The sequence below is a fragment of the Mirounga leonina genome, unplaced genomic scaffold (assembly GCF_011800145.1).
Source record: "Mirounga leonina isolate KUSES-001 unplaced genomic scaffold, KU_Mleo_1.0 Mir_165, whole genome shotgun sequence".
In the NCBI taxonomy this organism is placed as follows: Eukaryota; Metazoa; Chordata; class Mammalia; order Carnivora; family Phocidae; genus Mirounga; species Mirounga leonina.
Genome location: NW_023270415.1, coordinates 14,400,653 through 14,421,007, shown reverse-complemented (window position 1 = coordinate 14,421,007; position 20,355 = coordinate 14,400,653). Strand labels below are relative to the sequence as shown.

The 20,355-nt window shown below is 35.6% G+C and overlaps 1 protein-coding gene and 1 pseudogene across 1 annotated transcript in view; one reads left to right on the top strand and one right to left on the bottom strand.

Annotated features, from left to right (window-relative positions):
• NKAIN3 (sodium/potassium transporting ATPase interacting 3) overlaps nt 1-20,355 on the bottom strand; it is a 626,030-nt gene that overhangs the window by 421,114 nt on the left and 184,561 nt on the right. The gene's annotated exons all lie outside the window — the stretch shown is intronic.
• LOC118015351 lies at nt 2,939-4,427 on the top strand (annotated as a pseudogene).

Sequence of the window (20,355 nt, the reverse complement as noted above, 5' to 3'; positions counted from 1 at the left end):
TTAGCTCACTCAACCATTAGAGCAGCAAAAAGATCGCTGTTCAAACTAAAAATTGTAACGCTATCGCTAATAACGCTAAAACTTGGTTATCTGATTGATGAAGACAGTGACTTTGCAGATTGGAATTCTTAAAGTACAAATTGACACATCAGAGTAAGGTTTTAGCCTCAGGTTTTGATTTGTAAGGTTACAACACTCTGCATGAATTAACAAAAGATGGCAAGGTGACGGCAAGAAATGATTGAAATAAAGATTGAGAGTAGCAAATCAGTCACCAAATGCACATTATAATTACCACCCCCCTCCAAAGTACAGGGAACAATAAATAGGCATTAAAACTCACTAGTAACCTCAGTACAAAGAATTATTGAAATTAAAAATATATTATTTTGCTTTTCCCTGAGGCTCTGGTTTGAGATATTGTGGATACACATTTATCTTCTCGCTAAGACTCACTTGGGTCAAAGCCATTTATATCCACTGACAGATCACAAACCCAGTAAGGAAGGACCACATGTGGTGGCTTTCCTTGTGGTCTATGTCATGTACTGTTTTAATGTGGTTTATTAAATTTCAATAAAGACAAGTTTTTTTCTGACAATTCAATAAGGCATAAACTCATCAAGAAGTAAAGGGAGTAAATGGGGGATGCTTGGGAACTGTTCTCTTTCTAAACTATAAACATACCTCTCAGTATTTCCACACTTAAAACTCACTCATTCTGAAGACAGAATTCTACCTCTCTCAATCATGTACACATGACCCAAAGGCTGGAAAAGAAAGGGGGAAAAAAAAACAGAACTTAATGGCATTTCAAAGTTTATTGTTAGCTTTATGATAGAAGTCAATGAAATCAGAGAAAACAGCAACTGTAGCTATATTTGACATAAATGGACAAATCTTACCTAAAAGCCCCAGCATATGGCCATATATGTGAAATAGATCACTTTGACAGTCCTGAGTGCTTCATGGGTTCTAAATATTTTATGCCTTCCCCATTTGTTAATGCTTCCAGTCAAATACAGATATAGAGAGAAATACAGTGGGTTGACATTCTAGAAGTCAGACACATTTAATAGACTATAGATAGAGTAAGCCTGGCTTCTAAACTTAGGCTTGTTTCATTCACTTAGCATCTCAAAAAAGTATTTGTAAACACAATACTGTTCAATCCTGGAAAAGTATGCAGACTAGTGGGTCCCGGAACTTACTAAGTCCTCCTTCCAAAGGCCAGTTGCTTTTCACTTAAATGAAGCTGTCTAACCCCAGATAAGAAAAGCATTCGAGATTTCTGGTGTGCTTTAAATATTCAGAGTTCCTTCCAAAGATCACACTGTAGACATTTTCTCATGGTAAACATTTGAGTTAGCAAATAGAAACCCTATAAAAGAAAAAAGATCACATAGTTTGAAAATTCTAAGAACATTTGCTTCTTCAACAGACATTGATAAGACACTGTATGCTCCAACTAGGAACTGTATTCTCCTTGGCAACAGAACCAAAGAGAGAAAGCAAGCTGGAAAGATGCTCTAAATGGAGTTTGAAGATTTTCCATGCATTTTAAAAATCCACACTGTATCATATCCCTTATAACATTAAAAATCAATCTAGACTCTAGTTCAATGGCTCTTCTTCACAAAAAACTCTGAGATTCTTATAACAATCGCTTCCTACATCTTCTGTCATTGACTTGCAGAGTCGCCTCTTCTAGCTCTGCTGTCCTTTTTCTCCGGTTTTTCTGTTTTAAAAATACCCTTAAAAATATCCATGATATTAAAAGAATAAAGTGAACTATACCATGATATGTATTGTACAATTTTAGTTGTATAAAAGGACAGACACGGGCAAATAGAGGACTTTCAATTGTGAGTGGCTTTTTCTTTAATTTTTCTGCATTTTCTTTTTTTTAAGATTTCTTAAAACATCTTTAAGTAATCTCTACACCCAACGTGGGGCTCAAACTCACAACCCCAAGGTCAAGAGCCACATTCTCTACCTACTGAGCCAGCCAGGCACCCCTCTGCCTTCTTTTTTCATTTTCTAAAATTTCTAAAATGTATTGGTATTGTTTTTATAATTCTAAAAGTAAACATTAGTATAGGTTTTTAATCCATCATCCACATATCTGAAATCTGAAAATGAAGTTTTTCATGATTTTAGCACTCCTTCATTCGGCAGCACAACCTAACCTGACCTAGCAAGAAAACTATTTGCAGCCTTTATCTAACTTGCGAGAATTCTGGTATATTACTCTGCGGAAATACTAATGTGTTTGATTATGGAGTTCTGTCTCAGGGTTTTACAAAATTTATAGTCTATGTGTCACACTTCTAAAACCTGAAAAGTTCTGAATTCTGAAACACATCTCACCCTAAGCATTTCAGATGAGGAACTGTGGACTTTTAATAAAGTAAAAAAAAATTAATAAGATCTTTCACAAAGCCTAAATACTATATATTGAGATGGTCATGATCCAATGCCATTGAGAGCTCAGATATGACCTACTAGACATTTTGTTCCATGATGAAATAGGTTATGGTAAGGAAGATACCAACAATCATTCATTTTTTAGAGTGCTGCTGTAAGTTGTATTTACAATAAGATCCACTAGCTCCTTACCTTTGAAAGTCCTCATAATTTTGAAAATGCTATAATTGGACATTTTCTTATCTGATGCTTCCTTATATGAGATTCACCTAGGGAGGCTGGACAAACAGTACTGTTCCTAAGAGCTAATGTTCAGAGAGGTAAAGTCATCAATCCTGCTAATAATCAGCAAAACTCAAGTTAGACAAGCTCTTTTGATTCCTGTGATCATGTGTTTTGTTTTGTTTCTTTCCCAGCATACCACGCTGCCTTAAAATCTTGGACAGAAACTTTTTATTTTTTTAAGTTTGGGCTTCTTAAAGAACTTTTCCCATCCTTCCAAGTAGACACTATGAGGTAGAGCAAACACTATGAGTGCCAAGATCAAACCAACAACGATCAAGTTCTGCCTCCCCCACTTAAGAGACCCTGACCTTGAATAAGTTATTGAACCTCTCTGAACCAGCTTCTCATCTGCAAAATAGAAATCATTATAGGTAAACTTTACAAAATTCTAGTATATAAGCTGTTGGTGAATACATGATCCCCACTAGCTTTGATTTTCCAAAATAGTATCTGGTAACTCAGGCAAAGAAAGTTAAATGATATTTTATTTTAGATGACAATCTGGCTTTGTTTGTTTGTTTTTATACATCAAATTTTAGGGCTGGTTCATCTTTGATAATTTTATATTTATTAAATTGACTTCAAAGACCAGTTTTGAGAAAAATAATCTCATTTCAGTATATGCACGAACGGCTGGATCATTGCACAACTCAGTCACTTATTTACAAGTTGAGTTTTAAAAACTGTTCTATTCTCTTCAACTGTCTTTCTCAATAGTCAAATTGTCATCTATCTGTGTTACATAAATGGCTAATTTTGTAGCCTTAAGTTTGATTTAGAAATTGAGAAATTGATTGAGAAATTTTAGAAATTGAGAAAATGTACATATTACATTATATATAACACATATTTTATATATATAAATAAGTAAGCAATATGAAAAAAATATATATATATGGAGAAAGAGACAGAGAGGGGCAGAGACAGAGAGACAGAGACATACAGAGTGAGTTCACTACATAATTTCCAAAAATGCTTTGAGTGTATGAACAAGTGAGGAAAGCATTTACATACATATTTTTCCTTTATCAATAAAGCCTCATGAATCCATAGGACAACTTATTTAAAAAGGGATAATTTGGGCTAAGTAAGCAGGAACTCCTGGAGATAAAGACTCAGGAGGAGCGGATCGCTGCCAAGAAACACAGCTCCAAAAACAAGCGGGCAGCCCTTTGGGTGCTAGAGCGCAAGAAGAGGTATGAAAAGCAGCTGGTGGTGGAGATCAAGGGCACACTACAACCATCGAATTTCAGCAAGAGGCCCTGGAGAGCGTCAGGAGTGACACGGAGGTGCTCAAGAACATGGACTATTCCGCCAAGGCCACTAAGGCTGCCTATGACAACACAGACATTGATAAAGTTGAAGAGTTAATGCAGGGCATTGCTGACCAGCAGGAACCTGAGGAGGAGATTTCAACAGCTATTTCAAAACCTGGAGGATTTGGAGAAGAGTTGGATGAAGATGACCTCCTGGCAGACTTAGCACTACGACGGAAGGAACTAGACAAGAATGTGCTGCAAATTAGTGGACCTGAAACAGTCCCTCTGCCAAATATTCCCTCTATAACCTTAACATCAAAGCCCACCTGCCTGCACCACGTCCTGCCTGCCCCGCATATACACAGCCGGCACTGGACCAGTTCAATGGATCCAGCCCTGTTCTACAATTCCTTCATGTCATCCTCGTCCTCTTCCTCCTTCTTGGTGGTCTCTTGAATCTCCCTCCAAAGCAGCAGGGCCACATCACTGCTCCCTCTCTGCAGAGAATGGTCTTCACCCAGCCAGACTGGGATGGGAAGGGGGGAGGAGAAGGGAAAAGGGTGGGTGGGATGGGAGGTGCTTGCTGTTTATAATGTGGAATTTCTGTAAAATAAACTGTATTTGCAAATCCAACATTGAGCTTCTGGACTACGCTAACTCCACTGCTGAACCTCAAAGGAAAAGGTCTACTGTTTGAAGTTGAAATGATCTGAAAATGTAGATGTCCTGAAAATGTTCTTTTCAGTCAGTTGACTTGTCCCACATCTCTTTGTAAGACTTGTATGGGACTGGCAGAAAAGTCAGTTTTTGAAAGCCGTATGCTCTTCCTTGTCCTTAGCTGTAATAAAGCATCTGATTTTGCTTTCCTTGAGAGCTGTATTTCTGTCCATCATCTGTGTACTGGCCCCTGTGTTTACCACTCTGCACACCCCTCGCTCATACTCCCCTGGTCTTTTGGAGTTTGTGACACTGATTTGGAAAGGATGATGTTCTCTTGAGAGCAAGTGAGACTGCAGAGTTCAATTCCAGCTATACAGTTTTCTAACATAGTTCTAAGGTCCTTGTTGCTATTTGTGATAACAGATAACTCATTGGAAACATGTGCATTCATTTATATTCAGATGAAATTATGGTTTGCACTCTCTATTAAATATCACAGTTAATTTTCATAAGAAAGGAATAATTTGGAGATCAGGTCAAACAATAACTTGAAGTATTTATAAAATAAAAACTTCTAAGAAAGTTAATAATATGGTGTATGTCCCAATATAAAATAACCATGATATGCAAATATTTACTTGAGTAATACTTGCAAAGTTGTCTAAACTGGTTTCCTAAAAATAATGTTATTTAGAGATCATCTTGAAATATGAGAGACTTAGCAGAACTTAACTATAGGGTGTCCTTTGTTTTTGTGGAAAAAATTTTATTAAAAAAACTCACCCTAGATGTAAATGTGGCATGTCACAGAGAAAAGATAGTTATATTATCTTATATATAATAACTATCATATATAATAAGCAATTTATTAATTATAAGTTTATCCATTTATTAATAGATTCAAAAAAGCAATTCACAATTTTCTATCTTTATCCAATAATGATTTCTATATGAAATAAAATTTATAAAACTTCATGTCTTAGATTCTGAAATTCAAAATTTTGAGAAATCTAGGTTTTTCCCTTATGTTAACTTACCAAGATTATTTCCTTTCATTAGTAAAAGTAACACCTAATACTTTCCATCCCTCCACCAAACAGTATTAACCCATAGTAATTCTACCAAAGAATTAAAGATGCTGGATTTAATTATCTTATTTCCATTTGACTTGGAAGACTCATCATATAGATATAATCAGGATTCCCTCCCTATACTCTGGACATTTAAAGGGGGGAAACCAAATTGGCTACCAGGATCAATGGATCACTGGAATCTCTGAATTTCTGCTTCTGATGAATGAAGGGAGAAATCATGAGAGCCAGACATTATTCATTACTTTTAAAAATAATTATTAGACTTTTATTATGTGCATCAGTTGGCTGTGTCCATGTCAGAGAATTAAAAAAACCAAAAGCACAAGATTATTTTATATTGTGTCCAATTACTCTTTTCTCATGGAGAGTATTTGGGCTATTGACAAAAGTGCTAGCAATGGAAAACAACAGATACCTAGACATATCTGTTTGATGTCAACTCTATTAATAATCACCACTTCCTCAAAAAACAAGGAATTTATAAGTGGTTAACTCAAAGGAAATAGATGAATTAGACTTTATTTCACTAAATAGAATCTTAACGGTTTAACATTACTAACCATACTTCCTAATAGACCTCACTTTCCAATGAGATTAAGTAAAATAATTCCATTTCACATTTATCAGCCACAGGTAATAGAAACTAAAGATTCTATTCAACTACCTCTCAAAAGATGAGAGGACTACATGGCCTGGTTTGCTTGAGACAGTCCTGATTAATGCCTATTTTCTCATACTAAAATCATACTATTTTCTGTTGTCATCCTGGTTTGAATGATAAATTATATAGTCATCTTAACTATAACTGATACTCACAAAATACTTCAAATATCTCACCAGGAATGGCACCCTAGTAACACAAAGCATTATTTTCATGTCTTGTCAATTTACACTAATGCCAAAAGATATATTTTTTAGATATCCAAATCATATGCATAAAAAGAAAACCTTTCACACTAATGTTTATAGTAGCATTACTAACAACAGCCAAAAGGTAGAAACAACCCAAATCAACAGATGAATGGATAAACAAAATGCATATATATATATACATACAATAGAATATTATTTGGCCTTAAAAAGGAAGAAAATTCTGACACATGCGACAACATGGATGGACCTTAAAGACATTAGGCTAAGTGAATAAACCAGATTACCTAGAATAATCAAATTCACAAGTATCGATAGTAGAATAGAGGTTATTAGGAGCTAGGGAGAGGGGGTAATAGAGAGTTACTGTTTACAGGGTACAGAGCTTCTGAATTATAATTCTGGATCATAATTTCATCTGAATATAAATGAATGCACATGTTTCCAATGAGTTATCTGTTATCACAAATAGCAACAAGGACCTTAGAGCTATGTTAAAAAACTGTATAGACGAAAAACTTCTGGAAGTTGATAGTGGTTGAACAATAACGTGAATGTATTTAATGCCACTGAAGTGTACATTTAAAAATGCCTAAAATGGTAAATTTTATATTAGGTACATTTTACCACAATTAAAAAAAAAGGTATGTATTAAATGTAGGTGAAGGGGATTAAAAGGTACAAACTTCCAGTTATAAAATAAATAAGTACACCATGGGGAATGCAGTCAGTAATATAGTAATAATTTTGTATGGTGACAGATGGTAACTAGATTTATCAGGGGGATCATTTTGTAATGTCTAAAAATATCAAATCACTATCATGTACACCTGAAACCAACAGAATATTGTATGTCAATTATACTTCAATTTAAAAAAAGAAAAACTAAAGAAAATAATACAAGTTTTATTAATTAAGTTTGACATATGTTTTAATAATTTGTTATTTTTACGGAAAACCAGTAAAAGCTAGCCATGTGTCCGGATCTTGATGTCACACACACTAGCTGCATCTCAAGTGCCACAATCATATGCCTAAGATCTCTTCTTTATGCTATTATTAAGAAAGACTCTACGACCATTTTACATAAACTTTTGTCAGCTGACTCAGCAACTATCAAAAGCATTTTGTTAGTTTCACTTAAATTTCTCTGACTTAAGGTCAAATCTTAAAATCAGCAACCATAACGAACGCATATGAGCATTTTAACTCAGACCAGAACAGAAAACCTTTTCAGGATACTTAGTTGTCACTGCCTGTAAGTTACCAATTGCTATTGTTAACACCTCATCACCTTCTTGCCACTCTGAATTGCTGTCACAACATTTCCTTTACTCATCTCTTTAAAGGTAAGTTGTAATGTATGGTTTTCAGTTTCTTGCTTATCAAGCACAACTATCTATAGGCCTGAAATGCTCTGGAGTCTATAATTTTCCTCTATTGTAGTCTCTCACCATTAGACTCAGAAGAAATAGCTAACTCGCCAGACCCCACACTTCAATATGAATGGTTGTTTCAGTTCCCATTTTGAGGGTAGATTTTTCCTGGGGTAAGGGGAAACCATATGGAAGACTAGAGAAAGGACTGCAGAGGCCAAAGACCGGGAAGGCCAGTATAAAATAGGACTGCCACTATCCTTAGCCTCTATTCTTAATCTGCCTCCTCTGTTTCATTCCTTGATTTCTTGGTACCTCCCCAACTTCTACGGCCTCTTCTCAGCTCTGTGTAATTGTATAATAGAACAAGTAAAGCAACAATAGGAGAATGCACTCAAGAACCAGATGCTCCAAGTCCAAATCTCAGCCCTAGCATTTACTATGTGGCCTTGGACAACTTCTTTAACCTCTCTAGGGCTCCATTTTGTTTGTTTATAAAAAAGGTGGATATAATAACATCATTTACTTCTGAGGGCATATGTAAAATGCTTAAAGTAATGCTTGGCATATTGCTAGAAATCAAATATTATTAACTCTATTTCCTTTATCACTTGATAATTCCATACCCAGTCTTCATGAAAAATAACAACTCAAGCTCCAAATATTCCAAATGACTCAATCATTAGGTATAAGCCCTGAGTAACCCTCTTTCTTATTCCCTTTATTATATATTTATGGTTATTGAGAGGAATATATCTACTTTATCCCTCTGAATATATTATAGTGGTTAATAATACAGTATAAGGGTGTTAGTAGAGTCAGAATGCGAGTGTTCATTTTCTTTTTTTAAGATTTTATTTATTTATCTGACAGAGAGAGACACAGCGGGAGAGGGAACACAAGCAGGGGGAGTGGGAGAAGGAGAAGCAAGCTTCCCGCGGAGCAGGGAGCCCGATGGGGGGTTCCATCCCAGGACCCTGGGATCATGACCTGAGCGGAAGGCAGACGGAGCCACCCAGGCGCCCCTGAATGTGAGTGTTCTAATCCTTGTTTCATTACTCATTTAGTTGCATGAATGTGAACAAGCTATTCAATCTTTTTATGCAGAGTTTCCTAATGGGTAGAATAGGAATACTTTTTTTTTTTTAAAGATTTTATTTATTTATTTGAGAGAGAGAATGAGATAGAGAGAGCATGAGAGTGGGGAGGGTCAGGGGGAGAAGCAGACTCCCTGCTGAGCAGGGAGCCCGATGTGGGACTCAATCCCAGGACTCCAGGATCATGACCTGAGCCGAAGGCAGTCGCTTAACCAACTGAGCCACCCAGGCGCCCGAATAGGAATACTTTTAATATTTATCTTGTAGCTTTGCTGTGTGTATTAAAAACATTATCCCAATACCTATCAAATAGTGCCTGATGTAAAAAAATATCTCTGTAAACTGTAAACATGAATAAGTAAGAAAACCTTCATAAGAGGAAACAGAAATAGTAGAGGAGAGACAAAATAATTTTTAATAAGCATAAAAAGTATCCTCAAAGATATAAGTGAGGATAATAAAAACAAGAGGTAAAAGTAAATAGTTTAAAGGAGGAACTAACTGGAGAGAACAGGTGTGAAAATATAATAGTCAAAATAAAGACCTAACTTGATAAGTTGGATGGCAAAAGAACACAGCTGAAAATGGTCAGGTGGTGGAATTACAGTAGAAAGCATCAGGAGGTCAAAGAGATGGAAAGAAAAGAAGGGCTATGGAGGAGAAAATACATATGTCTACACTATAAAAAATAGTTGGAAAATAAGAAAAAAATAATGGAGGGGAGACAATATATTTAAACATATTTAATATTTAAATATATTTGATTAATAATCAGCAATGTTCCAAAATTAAAGAAAGATATAAAACCTCAAAATGGCTCACAGAATGACAGATTAGATAAGAAAATAATCCAAACAAGTCATATTATAGTAAATTTAAAGAATACCACAGACGAAGAGAAAATTCTAAAAGCTTCCAGGGAGAATACTACCAACAAAAAGAAAATATAACTCAAATTGACATTGTACTACAAAATAGCAATAATGTAGACAAGAAATATACAAATTATATTTAAAGCACTGAAGAAGACTTAAGCCTACAATTCACAGGGTTAAAATTAGTCATTCTCAAGTATACTACATCTGAGAATTTCTTCCACAGCAAAATACTCTTTAAAGCATTCTTGAAGAAGGTAAACCAACAAGAAGAGAAATAAATTCAAAAAGGTACTAGAAAATATGGAAAATAAGGATGAATGAATAAATAAAGTTTACCATGGTCTAAATAAAAATTTGCTCCATCTACCAAGGAAAAAAATTATATCCATAAATATCCAGAAACAATTTATTTAAACTATATTATCCAATACAGGAGCCATTGGCCTCATTTGGATATTTAAATTAAATTAAATTAAAAATTCAGTCCCTCCCCCAGTCATAGTAGCCATACTTTGAGTGTTCAACAGACATGTGGCTAGTGGCTCCTGTATGGGGTAGCACAGTTACAGAATGTTTCCATCATCACAGAAAGTTCTGTTGTACAGTGCTGTTGTAGATGATATGCAACATGGGGATTAAGGGTGATAGTTGGGAAAAGAGGGTCAATAGAGGAAAGACAGTGTCTCGGGATACATATCTCTTCCAGAGGGAAGACGTACATAATGATATATGCAAGATACTGGTATGGTAAAAGAACCATAAATACATTACATTAGGTCTAATTAACAAAAAGGTAAAAAGCAAACATAATTTCTACAACTAAGAAATTCTACCACTTCGAAGAAAGAAAAATTATTTTGTATGTAATAGAAAAATCTGATATAATAGAAATAAATTATAACATAACTAAAATTAACATAAATATAAATGGATAAAACTGTTTAATAGTGACTCTCTGGGGGCACCTGGGTGGCTCAGTCAGTTGGGCATCTGCCTTTTCCTCAGGTCATGATCCCAGGGTCCTGGGATCGAGCCTGCATTGGGCTCCCTGCTCCGTGGGGAGCCTGCTTCTCCTTCTCCCTCTCCCCCTCCCCCTGCTTGTTCTCCCTCTCTGTGTCAAATAAATAAATAAAGTCTTTTAAAAAAAATAGTGACTCTTTGATAGGATGCTTAAAAAATTGATTTAACAATATTACCTGTAAGAGTTACACATTAGTGACAAAAAGATGCAGAAAGAATTAAAAATAAAGGGAGGAGAGACAGAAAATGATAAAGTAAGAAAATAATATGAACTAATTGACAATTGTAGTGGTAATTAAAATAACTAACAAAATGGATTTTAAGACAAAAAGTAAATCAAAAGCCACAATGAAAGACTATATTACCAGAAAAAATCATAAGTGAAAAGGTCCTAATATCATAAATATGTATGCATTTGTCTATACTGACACAAAACTGCATCAATTATCACATCTATAGGAAAAATAAATTAATGAACAACTGTGATTGAGATTCTGAGGACAACTCTTTCAGAAACTGATAAAGATAAAAGAATAAGAAAACGTCTAAAACTCTTGAATAAGATGACTCATAAGCTTAAATTAACAGATACATACATAATTTTATACCAAGCAGAATAAACATTTTAAGTATGTATGGAACACACACAAAAGTCAATGGTGAAATTACTCTCAAAGGAAACCTCAGTAAACTTCAAAGAATTGATATCATATGTATTATATTCACTAGTCATAGGAATTAGAAATAAATAAAAAAATAACTAAAAACTGTATATATCTGTAACTAAGACTTATGACTAAGTAAATAAGCTAAAATGGTAATAGCATGGGAAATTAGAAACAGTTTAAAGCTAAATGACAAAAAAACTACACATCGACAAATGTGGGACACATTTGCCCCTAACAAGGGGCACAGAAAAATTGCAGTTTTAAATGGATTTATCGGAAAACGAAAGGAAATGAAAACACATAAGATAAGAAACAAGAAGAGGTGGGCGCCTGGGTGGCTCAGTCGTTAAGAAACAAGAAGAGGAAAAGACAATAAAGCCAAAGAAATAAAAAGAAAATAAAATTAAAGTCAGCAATCAGTGACATAACCAAGAAACACTAACAATTCAAAGAGATGAACAAACAAAACTGATTTTTTGAAAATACTAAGTTAGACAAATTTCTGTTACTACTTTTTTTCAAATGTAGATGGGAGGTGAAAAGATCTAGGTAAACAAATTAAGAAAAGAAATACTTCCAGATATAAGAGCTTAAAATAATATGACCTTCATCCATATGCCAATAACTATAAAAATCTTTTTTAAAAGATACATTTCTAGGAAAATACCAAATGCCAAAACTGGTAACATTGGTGTCTAATGAATATGACAATGACTATTGAAAAATTGAAATATGAATTAAACATTTTCTTTCCACCAAAAAAGATCCAAGGCTCAGACAATTTTACAAAGAATTCTACTGAACTTTCAGGGGACAAATAATACAAACTGGATAATGAAGAAAAAAAGAATTTGTATGGACATTTCTCAAGTGTGAATGAAAATCCAAATTAAATAAATTAGCTCCTCTACATCAATTTAACAAAAATAACACATTATGTACAAGTAGGATTTAATTTAGGGATACAAGCATGTTTTACTGTCAGAATATCTATCAATTCAATTCATCAAACTAATGAATTAGTGGGAAAAATATAGGATTTTCTTAGATAAAAGGCATTTGATGAAATTCAGTATCAAAATAAAATTCTGAGAAAAGTAAAATTAAAGGGAAATTCCTTAACTTGATAAAGGCAGTGCACCAAAAACCAACACAAACATAATGGACCACCTTTGGTACATTTTTTCCCCTGTTTTATTGACATAACATTGATAGAAAGTACTATATAAGTTTACAGTGTACAGCATAATGACTTGACTTTACATATATCATGAAACAATTACCACGAGTTTAGTTACCATCCATCATCTCATATACAAAAAAAAAAGAAAGAAAGAAAGAAAGAAAAGAAAGAAATTGTTTTCTTATGATGGAAACTCTTAAGATTCACTCTCCTAACAATTTTCATAAATATACAGCAGTGGTGCATATTTTTTAAAAGAGGAAATGAGGCAAAGATGTTCCTTATCTATTTTATTTTATTTTATTTTATTTTACTTTATGTTATTTGTTTCTACATAGTACTGAAGGTCCTAAAAAGTGAAATAAGATAAAAAAGAAAGGTATAAGGAATGGAAAAAAAAGAGATAAAATAGTCATTATTGACCAATATATGTTCTTTTACAAGGAAAATCCAATAGAATTAACAGATAAATTATTAAAAATAATGAGACAGTTCTGGAAAGTTGTTGGATATGAGATCAACTTTAAAAAATTCTTCTACACCAGGAATAACCATATAGAAAATAAAACAGAAAGCAAGATACTATTCAAACTAGCAAAAGGACAAAATATCTAGGAATTACTGCAATTGTGGTATAATGAATGCATAAGACATTATAGAGAAAAATTTTTATTTTAAAACTTTACTTATTAACCCTACTGAAAGATATAAAAGACCCAAATAAATGGAGAGTTATACTCTGTTCACTAATAGACAACATCGTAAACATATTAACTCTTTTTATTTTTTTAAAAGATTTTATTTATTTGAGAGAGAGAGAGTGAGCACGAGCAGGGGAGGAGTAGAGGGAAAGGGAGAAGCAGACTCCCTGCTGAGCAGGGAGCCTGATGTGGGGCTCATGCTGGGACTCCAGGACCATGACCTGAGCTAAAGGCAGAAGCTTAACAGACTGAGCCACCCAGGTACCCCGTAAATATATTAACTCTCATTAAACACATTTATAATGAGGACTTGGGGGAAGTGAGTTATCTAATGAGATAGGAACACATACCAAGAAGAAGCAAAATACACACAAAACAAAATACCACAGCTATAGTGAGTAAAAATAGTAGGGAGCTCAATTCTTCATTATCAGTTAGATTGCGTGCTACTTTAAATAAAAAGCATCACCCTTTGCTTGAACCAGTGAGACCTAAACTATAGATTATCTGTATTTAAAACTGTAGATACAATGACAAAAGGTAAAAACAAAATAGAAACAGAACAGAAAACAGATAAACCAAACTTAGTGTGTTGACTAATTATCACCAGATCCAGATGAAGCCTTCAGAATGGAAGAACACAAGAGAACATATTTCAGCATTAAGGGTGATTTAGAGAGCAAAATGTGCGAAAGTCATGGAAGTTCTGAAATAAGTCAGGATATTTGAAACTGAAGTTTTGGGCAAACATTTATTGCCTCACACTTAATACACTCTTGCAATAGCCACAAAACTGATCTGCCTGCCTGTGGCACCCCCCGGCCAGATTAATCTTTCTGGAACACTGCATGTCAAGAGAGTAAAAAAAGTCTGAGGGTGAAAATATGTCATTGCCATCTTTATTGCACAGTCCTTAGCTCTCTCTTGATGAAAAAAAGAAAGGAGAGACAGGGTAGCCATGAGAAATTTACTGAAGAGCCAGGGAGCAAGCATGAACGTGTACACAGGCGGCAAGGTAACCAGCCGGGAGAAAAATGAAACTAGCCAGTATGAAGATGAAGGAGACCTAAGGGCAATGAAAGGAGATGGGAAAGGACTGAATGAAAAGCGGAGTTAGACTATGGCTTAGGACAGCAGGAGGGACCCTTATTTTCTAAGACTGCGCAGAAGTGACACACTTGTCAATATATTGGCTAAACGGATTCCTACCGCATCCACTGAAAAATGATGCCTTGTCAGCTGCACATTTTCTCTGAATCTTGACCAGCTTTTCATCCCCAGTGGAGGTTGAACAAGGATCCTTTGACTGACATTAATTTCTGAACAAGACCAAAGAAGTCATAAAATTAACACCTGAAGGACACCTTTAGTTTGGGTTGGATTCTGTCCTTGGTATTTATCTTCTGGGTCCTTTCAGTGTTCAGTATGGAAGGTAACTAAGAAGACTGACAAATCAATATTACAGATAATGATGTTTTCCTAATTCAAGAACTGCCCTGACCTTGGAATGGCCGAAAGCAGTAAACAAAACGCACATTTTAGAAAAGGTAGAGCACCCAATCCCAGCTACAAAGAGAAAGGCAGAATTCGCTGAAAAAGTGGGTCCGGAACATCTTTCTATTAAAATCATCATCCAAATGTAAGCAAAAAAGTCTTTCCCCCCTATTAATAATACCTGCTTCCCAACAGAGTAAGCAACAATAAACCCGGATTGGAACAATAGTTCATTCAAAGCAGCAAAGTAAAATGCTTCCCCAACATAAGCACATGCTCATAACCTGGCAGCAAACAAATAAACAAAAACGCTTCTCTGTAGACTGCACCTCATGTTTGGTGGCAATGGTTGTTCAATGCAAATGAACAGAGGAAACTGTGAAAAGAGAACATCTTTGATAACATCTGCCTGCAAATGTTCCGAACACTCAGCATTTGAATCCATGTGGCTAAGTACAAATGTTAATGAGTCTGCATCAGATTGCATGGAGTATGAAGACTGCCAAGTCTGACACCCAGAGTAACTCAAGGGGGAACAATCTGTGTGCTGGATACATTTTTTTTTTTTTAATTCAGGATGAATGCTGAAGTGCAGAGACACTTGAAGGAAATCTAGTCGTTAACCAAAATGATGCTGGTATTTTTAATTTGCTTTCTTGCTTCCAGGCTCAAATACCTGCTCAGTTTGATCTTTTTAAGAAGTGAAAGCATGGGCTAGGCGGGATCAAAATTATACTAATGGAGAAGCTGGAGCTGCATTGTAATTGTCCTACCAGCCTCCTAACATGGGCTGCCTCCCTTGCAAATTGTGATTTGCAAGTTGTGCTTCACAGAGCCTTCTTGGAAGTTGTGGGAAGCGTCCACATGTCATAACCCACAGGACGTGGACTATAGCCAGAGCCATGTGGACTATAGCCAGAGCCATCATTTACTTCTCACATCAGATACATCACTCTCCCCTGCTTAAAATCTTGCAAGAGCTACCTAGCGACCCTTGAATAAAGCCCAACATCCTTAATTAACTTGGTCTGGAAGGTCCTGCGTGACTGGCTTGCCTCCCTCTTAACCCTACTTTGTGCCACACCACTGATTGCTTCTATGCTTCGCCTACACTGGCCTTTTTCCCTCCCCAACACCAGCATCGCTCTGACACCCGAGGATCAGCAACTCTGGGGATATTGGCACTGCTAAGCACAGAGTGGCATTTTCATGGTGGCTGCTCCTGACACTGGCCTCAAGGGAATCTTTGAGAAGGGGAACTTGAGGAGAGAGACAATATGGTAGGGGGCCCAAGGTGATTCTGGGTCACAGACAGGTCTGCGAGCTAAGAGACTCACCGGTGCGCCCATAAGCCACAAAAAGGGGGAAGTGGGGCGCACAGCAACTGCAACTGGGTGTAAATGTAAATGTCACTCTATTTGTGAACACAACTTGCATCTCACTTGAGCGCACTGATTCCCCACACAAAGGACAGCTAAAGAAAGAAGGAACAAAAATTAATTGTATTATTTTCCTCCAGATAAGGATGGGACCATGACCTGTGGAAAGAAATACAAGGAAAACATGAAACTTGTCAAAAGAAGCACAGAAAAAGGGGCTCGAAGGAAGGGTGGGAGGCAGGAGGCAGTGATAACTATACTCTTGTCTACCACGTCCCTGCTCATGGGATCCACAGGACCTTTTCAAATGAGGGAGCATTATAAAATTAGAAAAATAATTAATATGTTCATTACAGAAAATTTGGAACATTGGAAACGTAGGAAGATAAAAAAGTATCACCCAAGATCCGTGCACAGAAGAACAAGTCATGTTAAACCTCTGCTGTATTTTCTTCCAGCCTTTTTTGACATATGTAGTTTTTACAATTATGTTTAGGCTTTTACATAGTTGAAATTTTACCCCTTTCGTAGCACTTGCCCAAGCCATCATAAATTCTCCTTAATCTTAAATTTAAATGCCTATATTAATTCCATCAGGAAGATGGACCATCATATTTTTATCTAAGCTTCCTACTTGGATATTAAAGACCTTTCCAGTTTTGCACATATGTAAATATTCACTGTGGCAATTACTTTTGCCATGAGACATTTCTAAGTTCACAGTTTCTTTTTTTTTTTTTTTTAATTTTATTTATTTGACAGAGAGAGACACAGCAAGAGAGGGAACACAAGCAGAGGGAGTGGGAGAGGGAGAAGCAGGCTTCCGGCAGAGCAGGGAGCCTGATGCGGGGCTCGATCCCAGGACCCTGGGATCATGACCTGAGACGAAGGCAGATGCTTAACAACTGAGCCACCCAGGTGCCGCAAGTTCACAGTTTCTAAGCATGACTGAGGACTTCTTCCCAAATGTTGTCTTTACTGCTCTCAGTGGCTTCCATAACTTAAGAGTTTCACAGACTCTTCCTTGCACAGGAAAAAAGGAGTTCTTACCCCCTAGCCTCTATAAGTCATTTTAAGTCATTGCTAGAAGTGACAGAAAAACACTTCCTAGTCATCAATCAACACTTCAGGATGCCCACATTCACATGTAAAATGGAGACTGTGTATAAATAAAATATTTCAATATTCTGCTATCTGTGTGTATCTTTTAAGCCTGTGAGAGTTTATTTTGCAGAGCAAATTTAATTTTTCTTCCTTTAACTAAGAGGGTTAGAGTTCTGTTTCTACTCAGGAGACATTTTATGATGATTCTTTAAGGAAAATTGTACTTATTTTCTTGTTCCAGTGGTTATTCTGAGTGATACTATAGGTCATTAATGGCCTCATGGTTTTTCATATGCTTTCAGCCCCTCTATGCTGAAAGAAAGCTATTCTACTCCTGCCCATACTAATAATCTTGCAAATTTCACATCCCATAATAGCAATTTGTAATCATACATCTCTCCTTTCTAACTCATTTACCTCTATTTTAACCTCATGAAATGAAAATTAAAATGATTAGGAAAACAGTATATTGAAGAATCTAAAACAATCTTTCATTGACTTTGGCACATGTTATTTAGATTGAAATGTAATTACTAATTCATTTTAATATGCACCACCCCTTTTGGTGTATTTCACACATCAAAATTATGTGTTTGTTTTTTTTTTCACTTTGCAGGGATCTTAATTCCTTAATTCTGTCTGTGCAAAGCCGGCTACATTTGAGAAGCATGATTAAACGCAACTGCCAAGGCAAATGGCATCTCTTCAGTAGACTGTGCCATCACCATTTACAAGGTAGATTTCTGATTCTGTGTTATTTCTATGGAAAGCTTTTTGACATTTGTATCATTGTTATTTAGGAAATTGATCAACATGTGATAACTTCTAATTAAGTGAACCAAACCAGGATATCTGAAGAAGTGTCTCCAATTTCTATGATTGTGCATTTAACAGCTAATAACAAAAACAATGAGGATTGGAATCTATCAATAGTTAAGTAGAATTTCTACATTCATTAAGCTGGTGCTCACAGCTGTTTTATAACCACTTAATCTGACAAGAAAGAATGTAATGGCTTTATTCTGCCTCATTCAAAATATCCATATTAAATACTACTTAATAAATAAAAGATGTCTGCACAGTTTAGACTCTTCTCAGGAAATACCTTTAATGTACAATTCTTAGCTCTGAATTCAACTCCACTCAGGAACAGGAGAAACTTCACCTGACTGCCTTAATTAGAATACGGCTAGTAAGACCCAAGGTAAAATATGAGTGAAAAGAGACTTTAACAGAACTCTCTTTGACACTTTACAATCTTCATTTATTAGTGAGGATGGGGAGATACTGACTCTTTCATAAACCCTCTGGTGGACTGTGAGATACATAATATCCGAAGGGCAATTTAACAATCTGTTACATTATAGTTTTTACATGTTCATATACATTGACTCAACAATTCCCCTTTGGGAATTTATTTTGACAAAAAACAAAAAAATCGAAGGCAAGTGAAAAGATTTACATCTAAGAATATTTATTTCAGCGTGTCTTTATGAGATTAAAACACTGGGAACAAAAGAGAGGATTATATGTTAAAGAATTACAGTATGTTCATATAAAGGCATACTGTGTACAATATTTAATGACTAGGGAAAGTACTGTCATTGCATTTTTAAAAAAACATTTTATTTATTTATTTATTTATTTATTTATTTATTTATTTATTTATTTATTTATTTATAGAGAGAGAAAGTGAGTGCGAGTGGGGAGGGGTAGAGGGAAAGGGAGAAAGAGAATCTCAAGCAGGCTCCCACTCAGTGCAGAGCCAGGCTGGGGCTTGACTCATGACCCTGAGATCATGACCTGAGAGGAAATCAAGAGTTGGACACTTAACTGAGCCTGAGCCACCCAGGCACCCCCTGTCATTACATTTTGAATGAAAAAGGATTACAAAACAGTTTTTGTAATATGACATGAAGTTTAAAACTTTATACTTGTTTAGATGTACATCTTAGAAAAAAATTCCTAAAATGATGAACATCAAAATATCATTATTTATCATGAAAGAGGTGGTTTTTATATTTTAAACATTTTTTAATATTTTCTACATTTCTAATGAACATATATTATTTTGTAATCTTTAATAACAATACCTATTAATTTCTAATAAGTTTAAGGTGGTGAAAAGAGGTGAACTTTATATTTGGGCCACTTATACATACTTATATACATGGACACAACTAATTAAAAATTAGCATAATTATTCTTAGCAACAACTCCTTTTCAGTGGGAGTTTGTAAGGATTAAAATTATTTCTTTTACTTTGTACTCCTACTTAAGTTGGCTATTTTTATTTTATATGTGATCCATTTGCCCAGCAATCCAATCCCCATGCCCCTCACACGGTAACTCTGTCAGCATGTGGATTTGGTGAGGGTACACATAAAGGAAGCTGTGTTGGGAGAGATTTTATTGTGTCTACAACCTTCAGTTGTCAGAATCTGATGTTGCTGTGAATCACGAACTGGTTATTAGGCCCCCAAGAGGAATTGCCTTTAACCACCTATAATGCTAGCCCTGAGGTCCAATAAAGTCTTCACACTTCCAGTAGCCAAAGGTAGGCCACAAAAAACCCAAGCAAACCCTAGGGTAGAATTTCAGGGCCTGAACTGTCTTACCTCAGCAGCTAGAAGGGTTAGTGATGACTGGAAATTTGTCAATTTATCAAAAATCCCCACTTTATTTTCATCCTCTTTTCCTCTCCTCCCCTCTTCCTCCCTGTCCCCATACTTCATCTTTCCACTCCCTTGCTCAGAGCTCAGTGTCTTCCAGCCCTCTCCTGGCTAATGTCTGCTATTGGGAAAGGGAGCATATCATGATATGAAAGAATGATTGATGTATCTCAAAGCTCCTTCAGTGT